The following is a 6,134-nucleotide window of genomic DNA, read 5'->3' on the forward strand; positions in this document are numbered from 1 at the left end:
TCAGAATTTTTACATTAATATTTTATCTATTAAAAATAGTTTAAAATATCAGAAAGTCATTAGGAAAATAAAAATAGAGCAAGAGGGATTATTATTATTCTTATAATTTTGCTTCAGATTTAAAAGCATACGTGAGATGAAAACTGTGTTCTTAACTTTGACCCACTTACTATGCTGAAGCAACATGAACTCTGCCCTTGAATGCCAACCTGTAAGTGGAGGTTATTGCCTCTTCCCACGAGGGTGTAAATTCAATTAAATAAATGTAACACATGTACCAGGCATTTAGGAAACAAAGAAATGAAGAAGATATAATTCCTGCCTTCAAGGAGCTTACAGGATAATGGAGACATTCATATATATCTGAATTGTTCAAGTCAGAATAGGTCTTTCTTTTATTTTGTGTTCCAGTAGAAATCACAAAAATTTGATCCCTGCTTCCTTTGGGAAAATGAAAGCATACAAATCAGCAAATGCTTATAACAGTCCCATAAGTCTCTTCTTGAACTGTGTTATATCTCTGTGCTCATACCACCCTCAAACTTTTAAAATCTCATTTAGTAGGTGCTCAATGCATTCAGAATTAACCTTCTACTTTTGTTTCCTTCCTCAGTAATAATATAAATGTTATGTTGAATTTTGAATAATTCAATTAAGATCTTACATAGAGAATAAGCTCTCAGAAGTGTAGAAAATGAGCGTTTTAAGTATGTGAGGTTAAGGGCAGGTTTATAAAACGTTGTGTACTCTTGGACAAAAAAGTCTCAGGTGAAAAATGTATTTTATAGTTCCCATAACCACTTAGTCAATTATGTTCATAAGATAGAAAAGTTTGTACAACTTGCTACAAACCAGTACTGATTTAGGATACCTAATCCCATAGAGTTATTACTCTATTCAATTAGGACGTTCTGTTTTTGCTTTTGGTTTGGTGTGGTTTGGTTTAGTTTTTTGAGGGAGATGAGATTAAATCAGTCTTCATAGAGAAAATATGCAAATACTGCAATTGCTAATATTTTAAAAGCAGCTAAAGTAACTTATAGAAGAAATTGTGTTAACAGTGCATCATGGTCATTTTTTTTAAATCATTTTAACATCCAACTGGAAAATATAGAGGCAATTATCACTTCTATGAGCTTTTTCAGTTATCTCAATGACACTGAATGACATCGTGATGTGTCTGCAAAATCAAACGTAGAACTGAAATAATTTATCAAGATAAATGTTAGTAGAACATTTTCTGATATTACTTGCACATTTCATGTTGCTATACTTTCAGCTGAGTTATCCAGAAAATTATAGTTCTTCAAAGTTCATTCATAATAGGAAACTCCAGGTTGTAGCAATTGATTTAATTGTTCTCTGGAGCATAAATTACCTGAACATTAATCACTGCATTGTTGCCATTGTTGAATATGTGTGTGACTAAAGATACCAACATTTTATGAAACTTTTTAAAAATTATCAATCATTTCTTATCTGTCTAGAAGCAATGTGATTACCTAAATACGAATAAATAATATATTTCTAAATAGAGACAGATGGAAGAGCTATATGAAATATAACACGTTAAAAAAGTTCATAAATTTTATGTTCTCAAAAACTATTATACTTTTTGCTCTCAAAAAGAGTACAGTTATCTGGTATTAATTTTTCAGGAAGTCAATCTCCAAAAATCTTACAGTAAGTGTTTTATTACTCTGAGGGTTGATATACTTAATTTGGAAGATTAATTACTTGTATGGTTTTTGATGGAATAGAAAATGCATTTGAGGAATATGTTATTTGCAGAAAACGGACGGGTATGGGAGTCATGGCGGGGAGGAGGAACTCAATACCTATATCTCATTTTTCATATATGATTGACAATCTTACATCATTCCCTCCAAAATCCTAATGTTTATACTAACATCCACATATACGAGTGCTTCTAAGTAGTTTAATTTTTAATAGCAGCATGTTCTTATACGATTCCCTTCGTTCAGGCAAAAAATAGGTGTTTCAAGATGCCATAGGCAAGAGGAGCTTCAAGATGGCGGAAGAGTAAGACGCGGGGATCACCTTCCTCCCCACAAATACATCAGAAATACATCTACATGTGGAACAACTCCTACAGAACACCTACTGAACGCTGGCAGAAGACCTCAGACCTCCCAAAACGCAAGAAACTCCCCCGGTACCTGGGTAGGGCAAAAGAAAAAAGAAAAAACAGAGACAAAGAATAGGGACGGGACCTGCACCAGTGGGAGGGAGCCGTGAAGGAGGAAAGGTGTCCACACACTAGGAAGCACCTTCATGGGCGGAGACTGCGGGTGGCAGGGGGGGAGCTTCGGAGCCACGGAGGAGAGCGCAGGCACAGGGGTGCGGAGGGCAAAGCTGAGAGATTCCCGCACGGAGGAGCGGTGCCAACCAGCACTCTCCAGCCCGAGAGGCTTGTCTGCTCCCCCGCCGGGGCGGGCGGGGCTGGGAGCTGAGGCTCGGGCTTCGGTCGGATCGCAGGGAGAGGACTGGGGTTGGCGGCGTGAACACAGCCTGAAGGGGTTAGCGTGCCACAGCTAGCCGGGAGGGAGTCCGGGGAAAAAGTCTGCAGCTGCCGAAGAGGCAAGAGACTTTTTCTTGCCTCTTTGTTCCTGGTACGCGAGGAGAGGGGATTAAGAGCACTGCTTAAAGGAGCTCCAGAGACGGGCACGAGCCGCGGCTGATCAGCGCGGACCCCAGAGACGGGCATGAGATGCTAAGGCTGCTGCTGCCGCCACCAAGAAGCCTGTGTGCGAGCACAGGTCACTCTCCACACCGCCCCTCCCGGGAGCCGGTGCAGCCCGCCATGGCCAGGCTCCCGTGATCCAGGGACAACTTCCCCGGGAGAACGCACAGCGTGCATTAGGCTGCTGCGACGTCACGCTGGCCTCTGCCGCCGCAGGCTCGCCCCGCATCCGTACCCCTCCCTCCCCCCGGCCTGAGTGAGCCAGAGCCCCCGAAGCAGCTGCTCCTTTAACCCCGTCCTGTCTGAGCGAAGAACAGACACCCTCAGGGGACCTACACGCAGAGGCGGGGCCAAATCCAAAGCTGAACCCCAGGAGCTGTGCGAACAAAGAAGAGAAAGGGAAATTTCTCCCAGCAGCCTCAGAAGCAGCGGATTAAATCTCCACAGTCAACTTGATGTACCTGCATCTGTGGAATACCTGAATAGACAACAAATCATCCCAAATTGAGGAGGTGGACTTTGGAAGCAATGATATATATATTTTTTCCCCTTTTTCTCTTTTTGTGAGTGTGTATATGCATGCTTCTGTATGTGATTTTCTCTGTATAGTTTTGCTTTTACCATTTGTCCTAGGGTTCTGTCTGTCCGGTTTTTTTTTTTTTTTTAGTATAGTTTTTAGCGCTTGTCATCATTGGTGGATTTCTTTTTTGGTTTGGTTGCTCTCTTCTTTCTTTCTTTCTTTCTTTTTTTTTCCTCCCTTTTATTCTGAGCTGTGTGGATGACAGGCTCTTGGTGCTCCAACCAGACATCAGGGCTGTTCCTCAGAGGTGGGAGAGCCAAGTTCAGGACATTGGTCCACAAGAGACCTCCCAGCTCCACATAATATCAAACGGTGAAAATCTCCCACAGGTCTTCATCTCAATGCCAAGACCCAGCTCCACTCAATGACCAGCAAACTGGAGTGCTGGACACCCTATGCCAAACAGCTAGGAAGACAGGAACATAACTCCACCCATTAGCAGAGAGGCTGCCTAAAATCATAGTAAGGCCACAGACAACCCAAAACACACCACAAGACATGGACCTGCCCACCAGAAAGACAGGATCCAGCCTCATCCACCAGAACACAGACACCAGTCCCCTCCACACAGAAGCCTACACAACCCACTAAACCAACCTTAGCCACTGGGGGCAGACACCAAAAACAACAGGTACTACGAACCTGCAGCCTGCAAAAAGGAGACCCCAAACACAGTAAGTGAAGCAAAATGAGAAGACAGAGAAACACACAGCAGATGAAGGAGCAAGGTCAAAACCCACCAGACCTAACAAATGAAGAGGAAATAGGCAGTCTACCTGAAAAAGAATTCAGAATAATGATAGTAAAGATGATCCAAAATCTTGGAAATAGAGTGGAGAAAATACAAGAAACGTTTAACAAGGACCTAGAAGAACTAAAGAGCAAACAAAGAGTGATGAACAACACAATAAATGAAATTAAAAATTCTCTAGAAGGAATCAATAGCAGAATAACTGAGGCAGAAAACGGATAAGTGACCTGGAAGATAAAATAGTGCAAATAATTACTGCAGAGCAGAATAAAGAAAAAAGAATGAAAAGAATTGAGGACAGTCTCAGAGACCTCTGGGACAACATGAAATGCACCAACATTCGAATTATAGGGGTCCCAGAAGAAGAAGAGAAAAAGAAAGGGACTGAGAAAATATTTAAAGAGATTATACTTGAAAACTTCCCTAATGTGGGAAAGGAAATAGTTAATCAATTCCAGGAAGTGCAGAGAGTCCCATACAGGATAAATCCAAGGAGAAACACGCCAAGACACATATTAATCAAACTATCAAAAATTAAATACAAAGAAAAATATTAAAAGCAGCAAGGGAAAAACAAGAAATAACAAACAAGGGAATCCCTATAAGGTTAACAGCTGATCTTTCAGCAGAAACTCTGCAAGCTAGAAGGGAGTGGCAGGACATACTTAAAGTGATGAAGGGGAAAAACCTACAACTAAGATTACTCAACCCAGCAAGGATCTCATTCAGATTTGACGGAGAAATTAAAACCTTTACAGACAAGTGAAAGCTAAGAGAATTCAGCACCACCAAACCAGCTTTACAACAAATGCTAAAGGAACTTCTCTAGGCAGGAAACACAAGAGAAGGAAAAGACCTACAAGAACAAACCCGAAACAATTAAGAAAATGGTAATAGGAACATAGATATTGATAATTACCTTAAATGTAAATGGATTAAATGCTCCAACCAAAAGACATAGACTGGCTGAATGGATACAAAAACAAGACCCGTATATATGCTGCCTACAAGAGACCCACTTCAGACCTAGGGACACATACAGACTGAAAGTGAGGGGATGGAAAAAGATATTCCATGCAAATGGAAATCAAAAGAAAGCTGGAGTAGCAATTCTCATACCAGACAAAATAGACTTTAAAACAAAGACTATTACAAGAGACAAAGAAGGACACTATGTAATGATCAAGGGATCAATCCAAGAAGAAGATATAACAATTGTAAATATTTATGCACCCAACATAGGAACACCTCAATACATGAGGCAAATACTAACAGCCATCAAAGGGGAAATCGACAGTAACACAATCATAGTAGGGAACTTTAACACCCCACTTTCACCAATGGACAGATCATCCAAAATGAAAATAAATAAGGAAACACAAGCTTTAAATGATACATGAAACAAGATGGACTTAATTGAGATTTATAGGACAATCCATCCAAAAAAAACAGAATACACTTGCTTCTCAAGTGCTCATGGAATATTCTCCAGGATACATCATATCTTGGGTCACAAATCAAGTCTTGGTAAATTTAAGAAAATTGAAATTGTATGAAGTATCTTTTCCGACCACAATACTATGAGACTAGATATCAATTACAGGAAAAAATCTGTAAAAAATACAAACACATGGAGGCTAAACAATACACTACTTAATAACCAAGAGATCACTGAAGAAATCAAAGAGGAAATCAAAAAATGCCTAGAGGGCTTCCCAGGTGGCGCAGTGGTTGAGAATCTGCCTGCCAATGCAGGGGACATGGGTTTGAGCCCTGGTCTGGGAAGATCCCACATGCCGCGGAGCGGCTAGGCCCGTGAGCCACAACTACTGAGCCTGCGCGTCTGGAGCCTGTGCTCCGCAACAGGAGAGGCCGCGATAGTGAGAGGCCCGCGCACCGCGATGAAGAGTGGCCCCCACTTGCCGCAACTAGAGAAAGCCCTCGCACAGCAACGAAGACCCAACACAGCAAAAATAAATAAATAAATAAAGAACTGTCTCACATCCCTCCCTCTCCAAGGCTGAGAAGGTCCTTGGGCCTAGGAAGACAGAAAAAGACAAATATGCCAACTCTCACAGCAACTTTCTAAAAAAAAAAAA

General features: G+C 41.3%; 1 protein-coding gene and 1 long non-coding RNA gene across 6 annotated transcripts in view; both read right to left on the reverse strand.

Annotated features, from left to right (window-relative positions):
• LOC309614844 overlaps positions 1-6,134 on the reverse strand; it is a 424,525-nt gene that overhangs the window by 333,374 nt on the left and 85,017 nt on the right. The gene's annotated exons all lie outside the window — the stretch shown is intronic.
• HNF4G (hepatocyte nuclear factor 4 gamma) overlaps positions 1-6,134 on the reverse strand; it is a 138,088-nt gene that overhangs the window by 91,596 nt on the left and 40,358 nt on the right. The window lies entirely within an intron of this gene.

This window comes from Balaenoptera borealis, assembly GCF_965194805.1.
Source record: "Balaenoptera borealis genome assembly, chromosome: 17".
Classification (NCBI taxonomy): Eukaryota; Metazoa; Chordata; class Mammalia; order Artiodactyla; family Balaenopteridae; genus Balaenoptera; species Balaenoptera borealis.